Here is a 21,137-nt window from a genome sequence, read left to right as displayed (position 1 = left end):
AGGCCCTGTGAGCGGGTCAGGGCTGCGGGGGACAGTCCCTGTGAGCGGGTCAGGGCTGCGGGGGCCAGTCCCTGTGAGCGGGTCAGGGCTGCGGGGGCCAGTCCCTGTGAGCGGGTCAGGGCTGCGGGGGCCAGTCCCTGTGAGCGGGTCAGGGCTGCGGGGGCCAGTCCCTGTGAGCGGGTAAGGGCGGCGGGGGCCAGTCCCTGTGAGCGGGTCAGGGCGGCGGTGGCAAATAGCTGTCATGGGGTCAGGGCTGCGGGGGCCAGTCCATGTCAGCGGGACAGGGCTGCGGGGGCCAGGCCCTGCGAGCGGGTCAGGGCTGTGGGTGCCTGTCCCTATGAGCGAGTCAGGGCTGCGGGGCCAGGCCATGTCAGCGGGGTCAGGGCTACGGTGGCAAATAGCTGTCAGGGGGTCAGGGCTGCGGGGGCCAGTCCATGTCAGCGGGACAGGGCTGCGGGGGACAGTGCCTGTGATCGGGTCAGGGCTGCGGGGGCCAGTCCCTGTGAGCCGGTGAGGGCTGCGGTGGCAAATAGCTGTCAGGGGGTCAGGGCTGCGGTGGCAAATAGCTGTCAGGGGGTCAGGGCTGCGGGGGCCAGTCCATGTCAGCGGGGGCCAATCCCTGTGAGCGGGTGAGGGCTGCGGTGGCAAATAGCTGTCAGGGGGTCAGGGCTGCGGGGGCCAGTACCTGTGAGCGGGCCAGGGCTGCGGGGGCCAGTCCCTGTGAGCGGGCCAGGGCTGCGGTGGCAAATAGCTGTCAGGGGGTCAGGGCTGCGGTGGCAAATAGCTGTCAGGGGGTCACGGCTGCGGGGGCCAGTCCCTGAGAGCGGGTCAGGGCTGCGGGGGCCAGTCCCTGTGAGCGGGTCAGGGCTGCGGTGGGAAATAGCTGTCAGGGGGTCAGGGCTGCGGTGGCAAATAGCTGTCAGGGGGTCAGGGCTGCGGGGCCCAATCCCTGTGAGCGGGTCAGGGCTGCGGGGGACAGTGCCTGCGATCGGGTCATGGCTGCGGGGGCCAGTCCCTGCGATCGGGTCATGGCTGCGGGGGCCAGTACCTGTGAGCGGGTCAGGGCTGCGGGGCCCAGTCCCTGCGAGCGGGTCAGGGCTGCGGGGGACAGTCCCTGCGAGGGGGTCAGGGCTGCGGGGGACAGTCCCTGCGAGCGGGTCAGGGCTGCGGGGGCCAGTCCCTGCGAGCGGGTCAGGGCTGCGGGGGCCAGTCCCTGCGAGCGGGTCAGGGCGGCGGGGGCCAGTCCCTGCGAGCGGGTCAGGGCGGCGGGGGCCAGGCCCTGCGAGCGGGTCAGGGCTGCGGGGGCCAGGCCCTGCGAGCGGGTCAGGGCTGCGGGGGCCAGGGCCTGCGAGCGGGTCAGGGCTGCGGGGGCCAGGCCCTGCGAGCGGGTCAGGGCTGCGGGGGCCAGGCCCTGCGAGCGGGTCAGGGCTGCGGGGGCCGGGCCCTGCGAGCGGGTCAGGGCTGCGGGGGCCGGGCCCTGCGAGCGGGTCAGGGCTGCGGGGGCCGGGCCCTGCGAGCGGGTCAGGGCTGCGGGGGCCGGGCCCTGTGAGCGGGTCAGGGGTGCGGGGGCCAGGCCCTCTGAGCGGGTCAGGGCTGCGGGGGCCAGGCCCTCTGAGCGGGTCAGGGCTGCGGGGGCCAGGCCCTCTGAGCGGGTCAGGGCTGCGGGGGCCAGGCCCTGTGAGCGGGTCAGGGCTGCGGGGGCCAGGCCCTGTGAGCGGGTCAGGGCTGCGGGGGACAGTCCCTGTGAGCGGGTCAGGGCTGCGGGGGCCAGTCCCTGTGAGCGGGTCAGGGCTGCGGGGGCCAGTCCCTGTGAGCGGGTCAGGGCTGCGGGGGCCAGTCCCTGTGAGCGGGTCAGGGCTGCGGGGGCCAGTCCCTGTGAGCGGGTCAGGGCGGCGGGGGCCAGTCCCTGTGAGCGGGTCAGGGCTGCGGTGGCAAATAGCTGTCATGGGGTCAGGGCTGCGGGGGCCAGTCCATGTCAGCGGGACAGGGCTGCGGGGGCCAGGCCCTGCGAGCGGGTCAGGGCTGTGGGTGCCTGTCCCTATGAGCGAGTCAGGGCTGCGGGGGCCAGTCCATGTCAGCGGGTCAGGGCTACGGTGGCAAATAGCTGTCAGGGGGTCAGGGCTGCGGGGGCCAGTCCATGTCAGCGGGTCAGGGCTGCGGGGGACAGTGCCTGTGATCGGGTCAGGGCTGCGGGGGCCAGTCCCTGAGAGCCGGTGAGGGCTGCGGTGGCAAATAGCTGTCAGGGGGTCAGGGCTGCGGTGGCAAATAGCTGTCAGGGGGTCAGGGCTGCGGGGGCCAGTCCATGTCAGCGGGACAGGGCTGCGGGGGCCAATCCCTGTGAGCGGGTGAGGGCTGCGGTGGCAAATAGCTGTCAGGGGGTCAGGGCTGCGGGGGCCAGTACCTGTGAGCGGGCCAGGGCTGCGGGGGCCAGTCCCTGTGAGCGGGCCAGGGCTGCGGTGGCAAATAGCTGTCAGGGGGTCAGGGCTGCGGTGGCAAATAGGTGTCAGGGGGTCAGGGCTGCGGGGGCCAGTCCCTGAGAGCGGGTCAGGGCTGCGGGGGCCAGTCCCTGTGAGCGGGTCAGGGCTGCGGTGGCAAATAGCTGTCAGGGGGTCAGGGCTGCGGGGCCCAATCCCTGTGAGCGGGTCAGGGCTCCGGGGGACAGTGCCTGCGATCGGGTCATGGCTGCGGTGGCCAGTCCCTGCGATCGGGTCATGGCTGCGGGGGCCAGTACCTGTGAGCGGGTCAGGGCTGCGGGGGCCAGTCCCTGCGAGCGGGTCAGGGCTGCGGGGGCCAGTCCCTGCGAGGGGGTCAGGGCTGCGGGGGAGAGTCCCTGCGAGCGGGTCAGGGCTGCGGGGGCCAGTCCCTGCGAGCGGGTCAGGGCTGCGGGGGCCAGTCCCTGCGAGCGGGTCAGGGCGGCGGGGGCCAGTCCCTGCGAGCGGGTCAGGGCGGCGGGGGCCAGGCCCTGCGAGCGGGTAAGGGCTGCGGGGGCCAGGCCCTGCGAGCGGGTCAGGGCTGCGGGGGCCAGGGCCTGCGAGCGGGTCAGGGCTGCGGGGGCCAGGCCCTGCGAGCGGGTCAGGGCTGCGGGGGCCGGGCCCTCTGAGCGGGTCAGGGCTGCGGGGGCCAGGCCCTGTGAGCGGGTCAGGGCTGCGGGGGCCAGGCCCAGTGAGCGGGTCAGGGCTGCGGGGGCCAGGCCCTGTGAGCGGGTCAGGGCTGCGGGGGCCAGGCCCTGTGAGCGGGTCAGGGCTGCGGGGGCCAGGCCGTGAGCGGGTCAGGGGTGCGGGGGCCAGGCCCTCTGAGCGGGTCAGGGCTGCGGGGGCCAGGCCCTGTGAGCGGGTCAGGGCTGCGGGGGACAGTCCCTGTGAGCGGGTCAGGGCTGCGGGGGCCAGTCCCTACGAGCGGGTCAGGGCTCCGGGGGCCAGTCCCTGCGAGCGGGTCAGGGCTGCGGGGGCCAGTCCCTGCGAGCGGGTCAGGGCTCCGGGGGCCAGTCCCTGCGAGCGGGTCAGGGCTGCGGGGGCCAGTCCCTGCGAGCGGGTCAGGGCTGCGGGGGCCAGTCCCTGCGAGCGGGTCAGGGCTGCGGGGGCCAGTCCCTGCGAGCGGGTCAGGGCTGCGGGGGCCAGTCCCTGCGAGCGGGTCAGGGCTGCGGGGGCCAGTCCCTGCGAGCGGGTCAGGGCTGCGGGGGCCAGGCCCTGCGAGCGGGTCAGGGCTGCGGGGGCCAGGCCCTGCGAGCGGGTCAGGGCTGCGGGGGCCAGTCCCTGCGAGCGGGTCAGGGCTGCGGGGGCCAGGCCCTGCGAGCGGGTCAGGGCTGCGGGGGCCAGTCCCTGCGAGCGGGTCAGGGCTGCGGGGGCCAGTCCCTGTGAGCGGGTCAGGGCTGCGGGGTCCAGGCCGCTGTGAGCGGGTCAAGGCGGCGGGGCCCAGTCCCTCCAGCGGCTAAGGGCGGCCGGGCCCAGGCCGCTGCGAGCCGGTCAGGGCGGCGGGGCCCAGGCCGCTGCGAGCGGGTCAGGGCTGCGGGGGCCAGTCCCTGTGAGGGAGTCAGGGCTGCGGGGGCCAGTCCATGTCAGCGGGTCAGGGCTGCGGTGGCAAATAGCTGTCAGGGGGTCAGGGCTGCGGGGGCCAGTCCATGTCAGCGGGACAGGGCTGCGGGGGACAGTGCCTGTGATCCGCTCATGGCTGCGGGGGCCAGTCCCTGTGAGCGGGTCAGGGCTGCGGTGGCAAATAGCTGTCAGGGGGTCAGGGCTGCGGGGGCCATTCCATGTCAGCGGGAGAGGGCTGCGGGGGACAGTGCCTGTGATCGGGTCAGGGCTGCGGGGGCCAGTCCCTGTGAGCCGGTGAGGGCTGCGGTGGCAAATAGCTGTCAGGGGGTCAGGGCTGCGGTGGCAAATAGCTGTCAGGGGGTCAGGGCTGCGGGGGCCAGTCCATGTCAGCGGGACAGGGCTGCGTGGGCCAATCCCTGTGAGCGGGTGAGGGCTGCGGTGGCAAATAGCTGTCAGGGGGTCAGGGCTGCGGGGGCCAGTACCTGTGAGCGGGCCAGGGCTGCGGGGGCCAGTCCCGGTGAGCGGGCCAGGGCTGCGGTGGCAAATAGCTGTCAGGGGGTCAGGGCTGCGGTGGCAAATAGCTGTCAGGGGGTCAGGGCTGTGGGGGACAGTCCCTGTGAGCGGGTCAGGGCTGCGGGGGCCAGTCCCTGTGAGCGGGTCAGGGCTGCGGTGGCAAATAGCTGTCAGGGGGTCAGGGCTGCAGGGGCCCAATCCCTGTGAGCAGGTCAGGGCTGCGGGGGACAGTGCCTGCGATCGGGTCATGGCTGCGGGGGCCAGTCCCTGCGATCGGGTCATGGCTGCGGGGGCCAGTACCTGTGAGCGGGCCAGGGCTGCGGGGGCCAGTCCCTGTGAGCGGGCCAGGGCTGCGGTGGCAAATAGCTGTCAGGGGGTCAGGGCTGCGGTGGCAAATAGCTGTCAGGGGGTCAGGACTGCGGGGGCCAGTCCCTGTGAGCGGGTCAGGGCTGCGGGGGCCAGTCCCTGTGAGCGGGTCAGGGCTGCGGTGGCAAATAGCTGTCAGGGGGTCAGGGCTGCGGGGCCCAGTCCCTGTGAGCGGGTCAGGGATGCGGGGGACAGTGCCTGCGATCGGGTCATGGCTGCGGGGGCCAGTCCCTGCGATCGGGTCATGGCTGCGGGGGCCAGTCCCTGCGATCGGGTCATGGCTGCGGGGGCCAGTCCCTGCGATCGGGTCATGGCTGCGGGGGCCAGTCCCTGCGAGCGGGTCAGGGCTGCGGGGGCCAGTCCCTGCGAGCGGGTCAGGGCTGCGGGGGCCACTCCCTGCGAGCGGGTCAGGGCTGCGGGGGCCAGTCTCTGCGAGCGGGTCAGGGCTGCGGGGGCCAGTCCCTGCGAGCGGGTCAGGGCTGCGGGGGCCAGTCCCTGCGAGCGGGTCAGGGCTGCGGGGGCCAGTCCCTGCGAGCGGGTCAGGGCTGCGGGGGCCAGTCCCTGCGAGCGGGTCAGGGCTGCGGGGGCCAGTCCCTGCGAGCGGGTCAGGGCTGCGGGTGCCAGTCCCTGCGAGCGGGTCAGGGCTGCGGGGGCCAGTCCCTGCGAGCGGGTCAGGGCTGCGGGGGCCAGTCCCTGCGAGCGGGTCAGGGCTGCGGGGGCCAGTCCCTGCGAGCGGGTCAGGGCTGCGGGGGCCAGTCCCTGCGAGCGGGTCAGGGCTGCGGGGGCCAGTCCCTGCGAGCGGGTCAGGGCTGCGGGGGCCAGTCCCTGCGAGCGGATCAGGGCTGCGGGGGCCAGTCCCTGCGAGCGGGTCAGGGCTGCGGGGGCCAGTCCCTGCGAGCGGGTCAGGGCTGCGGGGGCCAGTACCTGCGAGCGGGTCAGGGCTGCGGGGGCCATGCCCTGCGAGCGGGTCAGGGCTGCGGGGGCCAGGCCCTGCGAGCGGGTCAGGGCTGCGGGGGCCAGGCCCTGCGAGCGGGTCAGGGCTGCGGGGGCCAGGCCCTGCGAGCGGGTCAGGCTGCAGGGGCCAGGCCCTGCGAGCGGGTCAGGGCTGCGGGGGCCAGGCCCTGCGAGCGGGTCAGGGCTGCGGGGGCCAGGCCCTGCGAGCGGGTCAGGGCTGCGGGGGCCAGGCCCTGTGAGCGGGTCAGGCCTGCGGGGGCCAGGCCGTGAGCGGGTCAGGGCTGCGGGGGCCAGGCCCTGTGAGCGGGTCAGGGGTGCGGGGGCCAGGCCCTCTGAGCGGGTCAGGGCTGCGGGGGCCAGGCCCTCTGAGCGGGTCAGGGCTGCGGGGGCCAGGCCCTGTGAGCGGGTCAGGGCTGCGGGGGCCAGGCCCTGCGAGCGGGTCAGGGCTGCGGGGGACAGTCCCTGCGAGCGGGTCAGGGATGCGGGGGCCAGTCCCTGCGAGCGGGTCAGGGCTGCGGGGGCCAGTCCCTGCGAGCGGGTCAGGGCTGCGGGGGCCAGTCCCTGCGAGCGGGTCAGGGCTGCGGGGGCCAGTCCCTGCGAGCGGGTCAGGGCTGCGGGGGCCAGTCCCTGCGAGCGGGTCAGGGCTGCGGGGTCAGGTCCCTGCGAGCGGGTCAGGCCTGCGGGGGCCGGTCCCTGCGAGCGGGTCAGGGCTGCGGGGGCCAGTCCCTGTGAGCGGGACAGGGCTGCGGGGCCCAGGCCGCTGTGAGCGGGTCAAGGCGGCGGGGCCCAGTCCCTCCAGCGGCTAAGGGCGGCGGGGCCCAGGCCGCTGCGAGCGGGTCAGGGCGGCGGGGCCCAGGCCGCTGCGAGCGGGTCAGGGCTGCGGGGGCCAGTCCCTGTGAGCGAGTCAGGGCTGCGGGGGCCAGTCCATTGCAGCGGGTCAGGGCTGCGGTGGCAAATAGCTGTCAGGGGGTCAGGGCTGCGGGGGCCAGTCCATGTCAGCGGGACAGGGCTGCGGGGGACAGTGCCTGTGATCCGCTCATGGCTGCGGGGGCCAGTCCCTGTGAGCCGGTGAGGGCTGCGGTGGCAAATAGCTGTCAGGGGGTCAGGGCTGCGGTGGCAAATAGCTGTCAGGGGGTCAGGGCTGCGGGGGCCAGTCCATGTCAGCGGGACAGGGCTGCGGGGGCCAGACCCTGCGAGCGGGTCAGGGCTGTGGGGGCCAGTCCCTGTGAGCGAGTCAGGGCTGCGGGGGCCAGTCCATGTCAGCGGGTCAGGGCTGAGGTGGCAAATAGCTGTCAGGGGGTCAGGGCTGCGGGGGCCAGTCCATGTCAGCGGGACAGGGCTGCGGGGGACAGTGCCTGTGATCGGGTCAGGGCTGCGGGGGCCAGTCCCTGTGAGCCGGTGAGGGCTGCGGTGGCAAATAGCTGTCAGGGGGTCAGGGCTGAGGTGGCAAATAGCTGTCAGGGGGTCAGGGCTGCGGGGGCCAGTCCATGTCAGCGGGACAGGGCTGCGGGGGCCAATCCCTGAGAGCGGGTGAGGGCTGCGGTGACAAATAGCTGTCAGGGGGTCAGGGCTGCGGGGGCCAGTACCTGTGAGCGGGCCAGGGCTGCGGGGGCCAGTCCCTGTGAGCGGGCCAGGGCTGCGGTGGCAAATAGCTGTCAGGGGGTCAGGGCTGCGGGGGCCAGTCCCTGTGAGCGGGTCAGGGCTGCGGGGGCCAGTCCCTGTGAGCGGGTCAGGGCTGCGGTGGCAAATAGCTGTCGGGGGTCAGGGCTGCGGGGCCCAATCCCTGTGAGCGGGTCAGGGCTGCGGGGGACAGTGCCTGCGATCGGGTCATGGCTGCGGGGGCCAGTCCCTGCGATCGGGCCAGGGCTGCGGGGGCCAGTCCCTGTGAGCGGGCCAGGGCTGCGGTGGCAAATAGCTGTCAGGGGGTCAGGGCTGCGGTGGCAAATAGCTGTCAGGGGGTCAGGGCTGCGGGGGCCAGTCCCTGTGAGCGGGTCAGGGCTGCGGGGGCCAGTCCCTGTGAGCGGGTCAGGGCTGCGGTGGCAAATAGCTGTCAGGGGGTCAGGGGTGCAGGGCCCAGTCCCTGTGAGCGGGTCAGGGCTGCGGGGGACAGTGCCTGCGAGCGGGTCAGGGCTGCGGGGGCCAGTCCCTGCGAGCGGGTCAGGGCTGCGGGGGCCAGTCCCTGCGAGCGGGTCAGGGCTGCGGGGGCCAGTCCCTGCGAGCGGGTCAGGGCTGCGGGGGCCAGTCCCTGCGAGCGGGTCAGGGCTGCGGGGGCAGGTCCCTGCGAGCGGGTCAGGCCTGCGGGGGCCGGTCCCTGCGAGCGGGTCAGGGCTGCGGGGGCCAGTCCCTGTGAGCGGGACAGGGCTGCGGGGCCCAGGCCGCTGTGAGCGGGTCAGGGCTGCGGGGGCCAGTCCATGTCAGCGGGTCAGGGCTGCGGTGGCAAATAGCTGTCAGGGGGTCAGGGCTGCGGGGGCCAGTCCATGTCAGCGGGACAGGGCTGCGGGGGACAGTGCCTGTGATCCGCTCATGGCTGCGGGGGCCAGTCCCTGTGAGCGGGTCAGGGCTGCGGTGGCAAATAGCTGTCAGGGGGTCAGGGCTGCGGGGGCCAGTCCATGTCAGCGGGAGAGGGCTGCGGGGGACAGTGCCTGTGATCGGGTCAGGGCTGCGGGGGCCAGTCCCTGTGAGCGAGTCAGGGCTGCGGTGGCAAATAGCTGTCAGGGGGTCAGGGCTGCAGGGGCCAGTCCATGTCAGCGGGACAGGGCTGCGGGGGCCAATCCCTGTGAGCGGGTGAGGGCTGCGGTGGCAAATAGCTGTCAGGGGGTCAGGGCTGCTGGGGCCAGTACCTGTGAGCGGGCCAGGGCTGCGGGGGCCAGTCCCTGTGAGCGGGTCAGGGCTGCGGTGGCAAATAGCTGTCAGGGGGTCAGGGCTGCGGGGCCCAGTCCCTGTGAGCGGGTCAGGGCTGCGGGGGACAGTGCCTGCGATCGGGTCATGGCTGCGGGGGCCAGTCCCTGCGATCGGGTCATGGCTGCGGGGGCCAGTCCCTGCGAGCGGGTCAGGGCTGCGGGGGCCAGTCCCTGTGAGCGGGTCATGGCTGCGGGGGACAGTCCCTGCGATCGGGTCATGGCTGCGGGGGCCAGTCCCTGCGAGCGGGTCAGGGCTGCGGGGGCCAGTCCCTGCGAGCGGGTCAGGGCTGCGGGGGCCAGTCCCTGCGAGCGGGTCAGGGCTGCGGGGGCCAGTCCCTGCGAGCGGGTCAGGGCTGCGGGGGCCAGTCCCTGCGAGCGGGTCAGGGCTGCGGGGGCCAGTCCCTGTGAGCGGGTCATGGCTGCGGGGGCCAGTCCCTGCGATCGGGTCATGGCTGCGGGGGCCAGTCCCTGCGAGCGGGTCAGGGCTGCGGGGGCCAGTCCCTGCGAGCGGGTCAGGGCTGCGGGGGCCAGTCCCTGCGAGCGGGTCAGGGCTGCGGGGGCCAGTCCCTGCGAGCGGGTCAGGGCTGCGGGGGCCAGTCCCTGCGAGCGGGTCAGGGCTGCGGGGGCCAGTCCCTGCGAGCGGGTCAGGGCTGCGGGGGCCAGTCCCTGCGAGCGGGTCAGGGCTGCGGGGGCCAGTCCCTGCGAGCGGGTCAGGGCTGCGGGGGCAGGTCCCTGCGAGCGGGTCAGGCCTGCGGGGGCCGGTCCCTGCGAGCGGGTCAGGGCTGCGGGGGCCAGTCCCTGTGAGCGGGACAGGGCTGCGGGGCCCAGGCCGCTGTGAGCGGGTCAAGGCGGCGGGGCCCAGTCCCTCCAGCGGCTAAGGGCGGCGGGGCCCAGGCCGCTGCGAGCGGGTCAGGGCGGCGGGGCTCAGGCCGCTGCGAGCGGGACAGGGCTGCGGGGGCCAGTCCCTGTGAGCGAGTCAGGGCTGCGGGGGCCAGTCCATGTCAGCGGGTCAGGGCTGCGGTGGCAAATAGCTGTCAGAGGGTCAGGGCTGCGGGGGCCAGTCCATGTCAGCGGGACAGGGCTGCGGGGGACAGTGCCTGTGATCCGCTCATGGCTGCGGGGGCCAATCCCTGTGAGCGGGACAGGGCTGCGGTGGCAAATAGCTGTCAGGGGGTCAGGGCTGCGGGGGCCAGTCCATGTCAGCGGGAGAGGGCTGCGGGGGACAGTGCCTGTGATCGGGTCAGGGCTGCGGGGGCCAGTCCCTGTGAGCCGGTGAGGGCTGCGGTGGCAAATAGCTGTCAGGGGGTCAGGGCTGCGGTGGCAAATAGCTGTCAGGGGGTCAGGGCTGCGGGGGCCAGTCCATGTCAGCGGGTCAGGGCTGCGGGGGCCAGTCCCTGCGAGCGGGTCAGGGCTGCGGGGGCCAGTCCCTGCGAGCGGGTCAGGGCTGCGGGGGCCACTCCCTGCGAGCGGGTCAGGGCTGCGGGGGCCAGTCCCTGCGAGCGGGTCAGGGCTGCGGGGGCCTGTCCCTGCGAGCGGGTCAGGGCTGCAGGGGCAGGTCCCTGCGAGCAGGTCAGGCCTGCGGGGGCCGGTCCCTGCGAGCGGGTCAGGGCTGCGGGGGCCAGTCCCTGTGAGCGGGACAGGGCTGCGGGGCCCAGGCCGCTGTGAGCGGATCAAGGCGGCGGGGCCCAGTCCCTCCAGCGGCTAAGGGCGGCGGGGCCCAGGCCGCTGCGAGCGGGTCAGGGCGGCGGGGCTCAGGCCGCTGCGAGCGGGACAGGGCTGCGGGGGCCAGTCCCTGTGAGCGAGTCAGGGCTGCGGGGGCCAGTCCATGTCAGCGGGTCAGGGCTGCGGTGGCAAATAGCTGTCAGAGGGTCAGGGCTGCGGGGGCCAGTCCATGTCAGCCGGACAGGGCTGCGGGGGACAGTGCCTGTGATCCGCTCATGGCTGCGGGGGCCAGTCCCTGTGAGCGGGACAGGGCTGCGGTGGCAAATAGCTGTCAGCGGGTCAGGGCTGCGGGGGCCAGTCCATGTCAGCGGGAGAGGGCTGCGGGGGACAGTGCCTGTGATCGGGTCAGGGCTGCGGGGGCCAGTCCCTGTGAGCCGGTGAGGGCTGCGGTGGCAAATAGCTGTCAGGGGGTCAGGGCTGCGGTGGCAAATAGCTGTCAGGGGGTCAGGGCTGCGGGGGCCAGTCCATGTCAGCGGGACAGGGCTGCGGGGGCCAATCCCTGTGAGCGGGTGAGGGCTGCGGTGGCAAATAGCTGTCAGGGGGTAAGGGCTGCGGGGGCCAGTACCTGTGAGCGGGCCTGGGCTGCGGGGGCCAGTCCCTGTGAGCGGGCCAGGGCTGCGGTGGCAAATAGCTGTCAGGGGGTCAGGGCTGCGGTGGCAAATAGCTGTCAGGGGGTCAGGGCTGCGGGGGCCAGTCCCTGTGAGCGGGTTAGGGCTGCGGGGGCCAGTCCCTGTGAGCGGGTCAGGGCTGCGGTGGCAAATAGCTGTCAGGGGGTCAGGGCTGCGGGGCCCAATCCCTGTGAGCGGGTCAGGGCTGCGGGGGACAGTGCCTGCGATCGGGTCATGGCTGCGGGGGCCAGTCCCTGCGATCGGGTCATGGCTGCGGGGGCCAGTACCTGTGAGCGGGCCAGGGCTGCGGGGGCCAGTCCCTGTGAGCGGGCCAGGGCTGCGGTGGCAAATAGCTGTCAGGGGGTCAGGGCTGCGGTGGCAAATAGCTGTCAGGGGGTCAGGGCTGCGGGGGCCAGTCCCTGTGAGCGGGTCAGGGCTGCGGGGGCCAGTCCCTGTGAGCGGGTCAGGGCTGCGGTGGCAAATAGCTGTCAGGGGGTCAGGGCTGCGGGGCCCAGTCCCTGTGAGCGGGTCAGGGCTGCGGGGGACAGTGCCTGCGATCGGGTCATGGCTGCGGGGGCCAGTCCCTGCGATCGGGTCATGGCTGCGGGGGCCAGTCCCTGCGATCGGGTCATGGCTGCGGGGGCCAGTCCCTGCGATCGGGTCATGGCTGCGGGGGCCAGTCCCTGCGAGCGGGTCAGGGCTGCGGGGGCCAGTCCCTGCGAGCGGGTCAGGGCTGCGGGGGCCAGTCCCTGCGAGCGGGTCAGGGCTGCGGGGGCCAGTCCCTGCGAGCGGGTCAGGGCTGCGGGGGCCAGTCCCTGCGAGCGGGTCAGGGCTGCGGGGGCCAGTCCCTGCGAGCGGGTCAGGGCTGCGGGGGCCAGTCCCTGCGAGCGGGTCAGGGCTGCGGGGGCCAGTCCCTGCGAGCGGGTCAGGGCTGCGGGGGCCAGTCCCTGCGAGCGGGTCAGGGCTGCGGGGGCCAGTCCCTGCGAGCGGGTCAGGGCTGCGGGGGCCAGTCCCTGCGAGCGGGTCAGGGCTGCGGGAGCCAGTCCCTGCGAGCGGGTCAGGGCTGCGGGGGCCAGTCCCTGCGAGCGGGTCAGGGCTGCGGGGGCCAGTCCCTGCGAGCGGGTCAGGGCTGCGGGGGCCAGACCCTGCGAGCGGGTCAGGGCTGCGGGGGCCAGGCCCTGCGTGCGGGTCAGGGCTGCGGGGGCCAGGCCCTGCGAGCGGGTCAGGGCTGCGGGGGCCAGGCCCTGCGAGCGGGTCAGGGCTGCGGGGGCCAGGCCCTGCGAGCGGGTCAGGCTGCGGGGGCCAGGCCCTGCGAGCGGGTCAGAGCTGCGGGGGCCAGGCCCTGCGAGCGGGTCAGGGCTGCGGGGGCCAGGCCCTGCGAGCGGGTCAGGGCTGCGGGGGCCAGGCCCTGTGAGCGGGTCAGGCCTGCGGGGGCCAGGCCGTGAGCGGGTCAGGGCTGCGGGGGCCAGGCCCTCTGAGCGGGTCAGGGCTGCGGGGGCCAGGCCCTGTGAGCGGGTCAGGGCTGCGGGGGCCAGGCCCTGTGAGCGGGTCAGGGCTGCGGGGGCCAGGCCCTGTGAGCGGGTCAGCGCTGCGGGGGACAGTCCCTGCGAGCGGGTCAGGGCTGCGGGGGCCAGTCCCTGCGAGCGGGTCAGGGCTGCGGGGGCCAGTCCCTGCGAGCGGGTCAGGGCTGCGGGGGCCACTCCCTGCGAGCGGGTCAGGGCTGCGGGGGCCACTCCCTGCGAGCGGGTCAGGGCTGCGGGGGCCAGTCCCTGCGAGCGGGTCAGGGCTGCGGGGGCAGGTCCCTGCGAGCGGGTCAGGCCTGCGGGGGCCGGTCCCTGCGAGCGGGTCAGGGCTGCGGGGGCCAGTCCCTGTGAGCGGGACAGGGCTGCAGGGCCCAGGCCGCTGTGAGCGGGTCAAGGCGGCGGGGCCCAGTCCCTCCAGCGGCTAAGGGCGGCGGGGCCCAGGCCGCTGCGAGCGGGTCAGGGCGGCGGGGCCCAGGCCGCTGCGAGCGGGTCAGGGCTGCGGGGGCCAGTCCCTGTGAGCGAGTCAGGGCTGCGGGGGCCAGTCCATGTCAGCGGGTCAGGGCTGCGGTGGCAAATAGCTGTCAGGGGGTCAGGGCTGCGGGGGCCAGTCCATGTCAGCGGGACAGGGCTGCGGGGGACAGTGCCTGTGATCCGCTCATGGCTGCGGGGGCCAGTCCCTGTGAGCGGGTCAGGGCTGCGGTGGCAAATAGCTGTCAGGGGGTCAGGGCTGCGGGGGCCAGTCCATGTGAGTGGGAGAGGGCTGCGGGGGACAGTGCCTGTGATCGGGTCAGGGCTGCGGGGGCCAGTCCCTGTGAGCGAGTCAGGGCTGCGGTGGCAAATAGCTGTCAGGGGGTCAGGGCTGCAGGGGCCAGTCCATGTCAGCGGGACAGGGCTGCGGGGGCCAATCCCTGTGAGCGGGTGAGGGCTGCGGTGGCAAATAGCTGTCAGGGGGTCAGGGCTGCGGGGGCCAGTACCTGTGAGCGGGCGAGGGCTGCGGGGGCCAGTCCCTGTGAGCGGGCCAGGGCTGCGGTGGCAAATAGCTGTCAGGGGGTCAGTTCTGCGGTGGCAAATAGCTGTCAGGGGGTCAGGGCTGCGGGGGCCAGTCCCTGTGAGCGGGTCAGGGCTGCGGGGGCCAGTCCCTGTGAGCGGGTCAGGGCTGCGGTGGCAAATAGCTGTCAGGGGGTCAGGGCTGCGGGGCCCAGTCCCTGTGAGCGGGTCAGGGCTGCGGGGGACAGTGCCTGCGATCGGGTCATGGCTGCGGGGGCCAGTCCCTGCGATCGGGTCATGGCTGCGGGGGCCAGTCCCTGCGATCGGGTCATGGCTGCGGGGGCCAGTCCCTGCGAGCGGGTCAGGGCTGCGGGGGCCAGTCCCTGTGAGCGGGCCAGGGCTGCGGGGGACAGTGCCTGCGATCGGGTCATGGCTGCGGGGGCCAGTCCCTGCGATCGGGTCATGGCTGCGGGGGCCAGTCCCTGCGAGCGGGTCAGGGCTGCGGGGGCCAGTCCCTGCGAGCGGGTCAGGGCTGCGGGGGCCAGTCCCTGCGAGCGGGTCAGGGCTGCGGGGGCCAGTCCCTGCGAGCGGGTCAGGGCTGCGGGGGCCAGTCCCTGCGAGCGGGTCAGGGCTGCGGGGGCCAGTCCCTGCGAGCGGGTCAGGGCTGCGGGGGCCAGTCCCTGCGAGCGGGTCAGGGCTGCGGGGGCCAGTCCCTGCGAGCGGGTCAGGGCTGCGGGGGCAGGTCCCTGCGAGCGGGTCAGGCCTGCGGGGGCCGGTCCCTGCGAGCGGGTCAGGGCTGCGGGGGCCAGTCCCTGTGAGCGGGACAGGGCTGCGGGGCCCAGGCCGCTGTGAGCGGGTCAAGGCGGCGGGGCCCAGTCCCTCCAGCGGCTAAGGGCGGCGGGGCCCAGGCCGCTGCGAGCGGGTCAGGGCGGCGGGGCTCAGGCCGCTCCGAGCGGGACAGGGCTGCGGGGGCCAGTCCCTGTGAGCGAGTCAGGGCTGCGGGGGCCAGTCCATGTCAGCGGGTCAGGGCTGCGGTGGCAAATAGCTGTCAGGGGGTCAGGGCTGCGGGGGCCAGTCCATGTCAGCGGGACAGGGCTGCGGGGGACAGTGCCTGTGATCCGCTCATGGCTGCGGGGGCCAGTCCCTGTGAGCGGGACAGGGCTGCGGTGGCAAATAGCTGTCAGGGGGTCAGGGCTGCGGGGGCCAGTCCATGTCAGCGGGAGAGGGCTGCGGGGGACAGTGCCTGTGATCGGGTCAGGGCTGCGGGGGCCAGTCCCTGTGAGCCGGTGAGGGCTGCGGTGGCAAATAGCTGTCAGGGGGTCAGGGCTGCGGTGGCAAATAGCTGTCAGGGGGTCAGGGCTGCGGGGGCCAGTCCATGTCAGCGGGACAGGGCTGCGGGGGCCAATCCCTGTGAGCGGGTGAGGGCTGCGGTGGCAAATAGCTGTCAGGGGGTCAGGGCTGCGGGGGCCAGTACCTGTGAGCGGGCCTGGGCTGCGGGGGCCAGTCCCTGTGAGCGGGCCAGGGCTGCGGTGGCAAATAGCTGTCAGGGGGTCAGGGCTGCGGTGGCAAATAGCTGTCAGGGGGTCAGGGCTGCGGGGGCCAGTCCCTGTGAGCGGGTAAGGGCTGCGGGGGCCAGTCCCTGTGAGCGGGTCAGGGCTGCGGTGGCAAATAGCTGTCAGGGGGTCAGGGCTGCGGGGCCCAATCCCTGTGAGCGGGTCAGGGCTGCGGGGGACAGTGCCTGCGATCGGGTCATGGCTGCGGGGGCCAGTCCCTGCGATCGGGTCATGGCTGCGGGGGCCAGTACCTGTGAGCGGGCCAGGGCAGCGGGGGCCAGTCCCTGTGAGCGGGCCAGGGCTGCGGTGGCAAATAGCTGTCAGGGGGTCAGGGCTGCGGTGGCAAATAGCTGTCAGGGGGTCAGGGCTGCGGGGGCCAGTCCCTGTGAGCGGGTCAGGGCTGCGGGGGCCAGTCCCTGTGAGCGGGTCAGGGCTGCGGTGGCAAATAGCTGTCAGGGGGTCAGGGCTGCGGGGCCCAGTCCCTGTGAGCGGGTCAGGGCTGCGGGGGACAGTGCCTGCGATCGGGTCATGGCTGCGGGGGCCAGTCCCTGCGATCGGGTCATGGCTGCGGGGGCCAGTCCCTGCGATCGGGTCATGGCTGCGGGGGCCAGTCCCTGCGATCGGGTCATGGCTGCGGGGGCCAGTCCCTGCGAGCGGGTCAGGGCTGCGGGGGCCAGTCCCTGCGAGCGGGTCAGGGCTGCGGGGGCCAGTCCCTGCGAGCGGGTCAGGGCTGCGGGGGCCAGTCCCTGCGAGCGGGTCAGGGCTGCGGGGGCCAGTCCCTGCGAGCGGGTCAGGGCTGCGGGGGCCAGTCCCTGCGAGCGGGTCAGGGCTGCGGGGGCCAGTCCCTGCGAGCGGGTCAGGGCTGCGGGGGCCAGTCCCTGCGAGCGGGTCAGGGCGGCGGGGGCCAGTCCCTGCGAGCGGGTCAGGGCTGCGGGGGCCAGTCCCTGCGAGCGGGTCAGGGCTGCGGGGGCCAGTCCCTGCGAGCGGGTCAGGGCTGCGGGGGCCAGTCCCTGCGAGCGGGTCAGGGCTGCGGGGGCCAGTCCCTGCGAGCGGGTCAGGGCTGCGGGGGCCAGGCCCTGCGAGCGGGTCAGGGCTGCGGGGGCCAGGCCCTGCGAGCGGGTCAGGGCTGCGGGGGCCAGGCCCTTCGAGCGGGTCAGGGCTGCGGGGGCCAGGCCCTGCGAGCGGGTCAGGCTGCGGGGGCCAGGCCCTGCGAGCGGGTCAGGGCTGCGGGGGCCAGGCCCTGCGAGCGGGTCAGGCCTGCGGGGGCCAGGCCCTGCGAGCGGGTCAGGCCTGCGGGGGCCAGGCCCTGCGAGCGGGTCAGGGCTGCGGGGGCCAGGCCCTGCGAGCGGGTCAGGGCTGCGGGGGCCAGGCCCTGTGAGCGGGTCAGGCCTGCGGGGGCCAGGCCGTGAGCGGGTCAGGGCTGCGGGGGCCAGGCCCTCTGAGCGGGTCAGGGCTGCGGGGGCCAGGCCCTGTGAGCGGGTCAGGGCTGCGGGGGCCAGGCCCTGTGAGCGGGTCAGGGCTGCGGGGGCCAGGCCCTGCGAGCGGGTCAGGGCTGCGGGGGCCAGGCTCTGCGAGCGGGTCAGGCCTGCGGGGGCCAGGCCCTGCGAGCGGGTCAGGCCTGCGGGGGCCAGGCCGTGAGCGGGTCAGGGCTGCGGGGGCCAGGCCCACTGAGCGGGTCAGGGCTGCGGGGGCCAGGCCCTGTGAGCGGGTCAGGGCTGCGGGGGCCAGGCCCTGTGAGCGTGTCAGCGCTGCGGGGGACAGTCCCTGCGAGCGGGTCAGGGCTGCGGGAGCCAGTCCCTGCGAGCGGGTCAGGGCTGCGGGGGCCAGTCCCTGCGAGCGGGTCAGGGCTGCGGGGGCCAGTCCCTGCGAGCGGGTCAGGGCTGCGGGGGCCAGTCCCTGCGAGCGGGTCAGGGCTGCGGGGGCCAGTCCCTGCGAGCGGGTCAGGGCTGCGGGGGCCAGTCCTTGCGAGCGGGTCAGGGCTGCGGGGGCAGGTCCCTGCGAGCGGGTCAGGCCTGCGGGGGCCGTTCCCTGCGAGCGGGTCAGGGCTGCGGGGGCCAGTCCCTGTGAGCGGGACAGGGCTGCGGGGCCCAGGCCGCTGTGAGCGGGTCAAGGCGGCGGGGCCCAGTCCCTCCAGCGGCTAAGGGCGGCGGGGCCCAGGCCGCTGCGAGCGGGTCAGGGCGGCGGGGCCCAGGCCGCTGCGAGCGGGTCAGGGCTGCGGGGGCCAGTCCCTGAGAGCGAGTCAGGGCTGCGGGGGCCAGTCCATGTCAGCGGGTCAGGGCTGCGGTGGCAAATAGCTGCCAGGGGGTCAGGGCTGCGGGGGCCAGTCCATGTCAGCGGGACAGGGCTGCGGGGGACAGTGCCTGTGATCCGCTCATGGCTGCGGGGGCCAGTCCCTGTGAGCGGGTCAGGGCTGCGGTGGCAAATAGCTGTCAGGGGGTCAGGGCTGCGGGGGCCAGTCCATGTCAGCGGGAGAGGGCTGCGGGGGACAGTGCCTGTGATCGGGTCAGGGCTGCGGGGGCCAGTCCCTGTGAGCGAGTCAGGGCTGCGGTGCCAAATAGCTGTCAGGGGGTCAGGGCTGCAGGGGCCAGTCCATGTCAGCGGGACAGGGCTGCGGGGGCCAATCCCTGTGAGCGGGTGAGGGCTGCGGTGGCAAATAGCTGTCAGGGGGTCAGGGCTGCGGGGGCCAGTACCTGTGAGCGGGCCAGGGCTGCGGGGGCCAGTCCCTGTGAGCGGGCCAGGGCTGCGGTGGGAAATAGCTGTCAGGGGGTCAGGGCTGCGGTGGCAAATAGCTGTCAGGGGGTCAGGGCTGCGGGGGCCAGTCCCTGTGAGCGGGTCAGGGCTGCGGGGGCCAGTCCCTGTGAGCGGGTCAGGGCTGCGGTGGCAAATAGCTGTCAGGGGGTCAGGGCTGCGGGGCCCAATCCCTGTGAGCAGGTCAGGGCTGCGGGGGACAGTGCCTGCGATCGGGTCATGGCTGCGGGGGCCAGTCCCTGCGATCGGGTCATGGCTGCGGGGGCCAGTACCTGTGAGCGGGCCAGGGCTGCGGGGGCCAGTCCCTGTGAGCGGGCCAGGGCTGCGGTGGCAAATAGCTGTCAGGGGGTCAGGGCTGCGGTGGCAAATAGCTGTCAGGGGGTCAGCGCTGCGGGGGCCAGTCCCTGTGAGCGGGTCAGGGCTGCGGGGGCCAGTCCCTGTGAGCGGGTCAGGGCTGCGGTGGCAAATAGCTGTCAGGGGGTCAGGGCTGCGGGGCCCAGTCCCTGTGAGCGGGTCAGGGCTGCGGGGGACAGTGCCTGCGATCGGGTCATGGCTGCGGGGGCCAGTCCCTGCGATCGGGTCATGGCTGCGGGGGCCAGTCCCTGCGATCGGGTCATGGCTGCGGGGGCCAGTCCCTGCGAGCGGGTCAGGGCTGCGGGGGCCAGTCCCTGTGAGCGGGACATGGCTGCGGGGGACAGTGCCTGCGATCGGGTCATGGCTGCGGGGGCCAGTCCCTGCGATCGGGTCATGGCTGCGGGGGCCAGTCCCTGCGAGCGGGTCAGGGCTGCGGGGGCCAGTCCCTGCGAGCGGGTCAGGGCTGCGGGGGCCAGTCCCTGCGAGCGGGTCAGGGCTGCGGGGGCCAGTCCCTGCGAGCGGGTCAGGGCTGCGGGGGCCAGTCCCTGCGAGCGGGTCAGGGCTGCGGGGGCCAGTCCCTGCGAGCGGGTCAGGGCTGCGGGGGCCAGTCCCTGCGAGCGGGTCAGGGCTGCGGGGGCCAGTCCCTGCGAGCGGGTCAGGGCTGCGGGGGCCAGTCCCTGCGAGCGGGTCAGGGCTGCGGGGGCAGGTCCCTGCGAACGGGTCAGGCCTGCGGGGGCCGGTCCCTGCGAGCGGGTCAGGGCTGCGGGGGCCAGTCCCTGTGAGCGGGACAGGGCTGCGGGGCCCAGGCCGCTGTGAGCGGGTCAAGGCGGCGGGGCTCAGGCCGCTGCGAGCGGGTCAGGGCGGCGGGGCTCAGGCCGCTGCGAGCGGGACAGGGCTGCGGGGGCCAGTCCCTGTGAGCGAGTCAGGGCTGCGGGGGCCAGTCCATGTCAGCGGGACAGGGCTGCGGGGGACAGTGCCTGTGATCCGCTCATGGCTGCGGGGGCCAGTCCCTGTGAGCGGGTCAGGGCTGCGGTGGCAAATAGCTGTCAGGGGGTCAGGGCTGCGGGGGCCAGTCCATGTCAGCGGGAGAGGGCTGCGGGGGACAGTGCCTGTGATCGGGTCAGGGCTGCGGGGGCCAGTCCCTGTGAGCCGGTGAGGGCTGCGGTGGCAAATAGCTGTCAGGGGGTCAGGGCTGCGGTGGCAAATAGCTGTCAGGGGGTCAGGGCTGCGGGGGCCTGTCCATGTCAGCGGGACAGGGCTGCGGGGGTCAATCCCTGTGAGCGGGTGAGGGCTGCGGTGGCAAATAGCTGTCAGGGGGTCAGGGCTGCGGGGGCCAGTACCTGTGAGCGGGCCTGGGCTGCGGGGGCCAGTCCCTGTGAGCGGGCCAGGGCTGCGGTGGCAAATAGCTGTCAGGGGGTCAGGGCTGCGGTGGCAAATAGCTGTCAGGGGGTCAGGGCTGCGGGGGCCAGTCCCTGTGAGCGGGTAAGGGCTGCGGGGGCCAGTCCCTGTGAGCGGGTCAGGGCTGCGGTGGCAAATAGCTGTCAGGGGGTCAGGGCTGCGGGGCCCAATCCCTGTGAGCGGGTCAGTGCTGCGGGGGACAGTGCCTGCGATCGGGTCATGGCTGCGGGGGCCAGTCCCTGCGATCGGGTCATGGCTGCGGGGGCCAGTCCCTGCGATCGGGTCATGGCTGCGGGGGCCAGTCCCTGCGAGCGGGTCAGGGCTGCGGGGGCCAGTCCCTGTGAGCGGGACATGGCTGCGGGGGACAGTGCCTGCGATCGGGTCATGGCTGCGGGGGCCAGTCCCTGCGATCGGGTCATGGCTGCGGGGGCCAGTCCCTGCGAGCGGGTCAGGGCTGCGGGGGCCAGTCCCTGCGAGCGGGTCATGGCTGCGGGGGCCAGTCCCTGCGATCGGGCATGGCTGCGGGGGCCAGTACCTGTGAGTGGGCCAGGGCTGCGGGGGCCAGTTCCTGTGAGCGGGCCAGGGCTGCGGTGGCAAATAGCTGTCAGGGGGTCAGGGCTGCGGTGGCAAATAGCTGTCAGGGGGTCAGGGCTGCGGGGGCCAGTCCATGTGAGCGGGTCAGGGCTGCGGGGGCCAGTCCCTGTGAGCGGGTCAGGGCTGCGGTGGCAAATAGCTGTGAGGGGGTCAGGGCTGCGGGGCCCAGTCCCTGTGAGCGGGTCAGGGCTGCGGGGGACAGTGCCTGCGATCGGGTCATGGCTGCGGGGGCCAGTCCCTGCGATCGGGCATGGCTGCGGGGGCCAGTACCTGTGAGCGGGCCAGGGCTGCGGGGGCCAGTTCCTGTGAGCGGGCCAGGGCTGCGGTGGCAAATAGCTGTCAGGGGGTCAGGGCTGCGGTGGCAAATAGCTGTCAGGGGGTCAGGGCTGCGGGGGCCAGTCCCTGTGAGCGGGTCAGGGCTGCGGGGGCCAGTCCCTGTGAGCGGGTCAGGGCTGCGGTGGCAAATAGCTGTGAGCGAGTCAGGGCTGCGGGGGCCAGTCCCTGTGAGCGGGTCAGGGCTGCGGGGGGCAGTGCCTGCGATCGGGTCATGGCTGCGGGGGCCAGTCCCTGTGAGCGGGTCAGGGCTGCGGTGGCAAATAGCTGTCAGGGGGTCAGGGCTGCGGGGGTCAGTCCATGTCAGCGGGAGAGGGCTGCGGGGGACAGTGCCTGTGATCGGGTCAGGGCTGCGGGGGCCAGTCCCTGTGAGCCGGTGAGGGCTGCGGTGGCAAATAGCTGTCAGGGGGTCAGGGCTGCGGTGGCAAATAGCTGTCAGGGGGTCAGGGCTGCGGGGGCCTGTCCATGTCAGCGGGACAGGGCTGCGGGGGTCAATCCCTGTGAGCGGGTGAGGGCTGCGGTGGCAAATAGCTGTCAGGGGGTCAGGGCTGCG

The sequence above is a fragment of the Stegostoma tigrinum genome (assembly GCF_030684315.1).
Source record: "Stegostoma tigrinum isolate sSteTig4 chromosome 24 unlocalized genomic scaffold, sSteTig4.hap1 SUPER_24_unloc_2, whole genome shotgun sequence".
NCBI lineage: Eukaryota > Metazoa > Chordata > Chondrichthyes > Orectolobiformes > Stegostomatidae > Stegostoma > Stegostoma tigrinum.
This window is presented reverse-complemented; position numbering follows the sequence as displayed.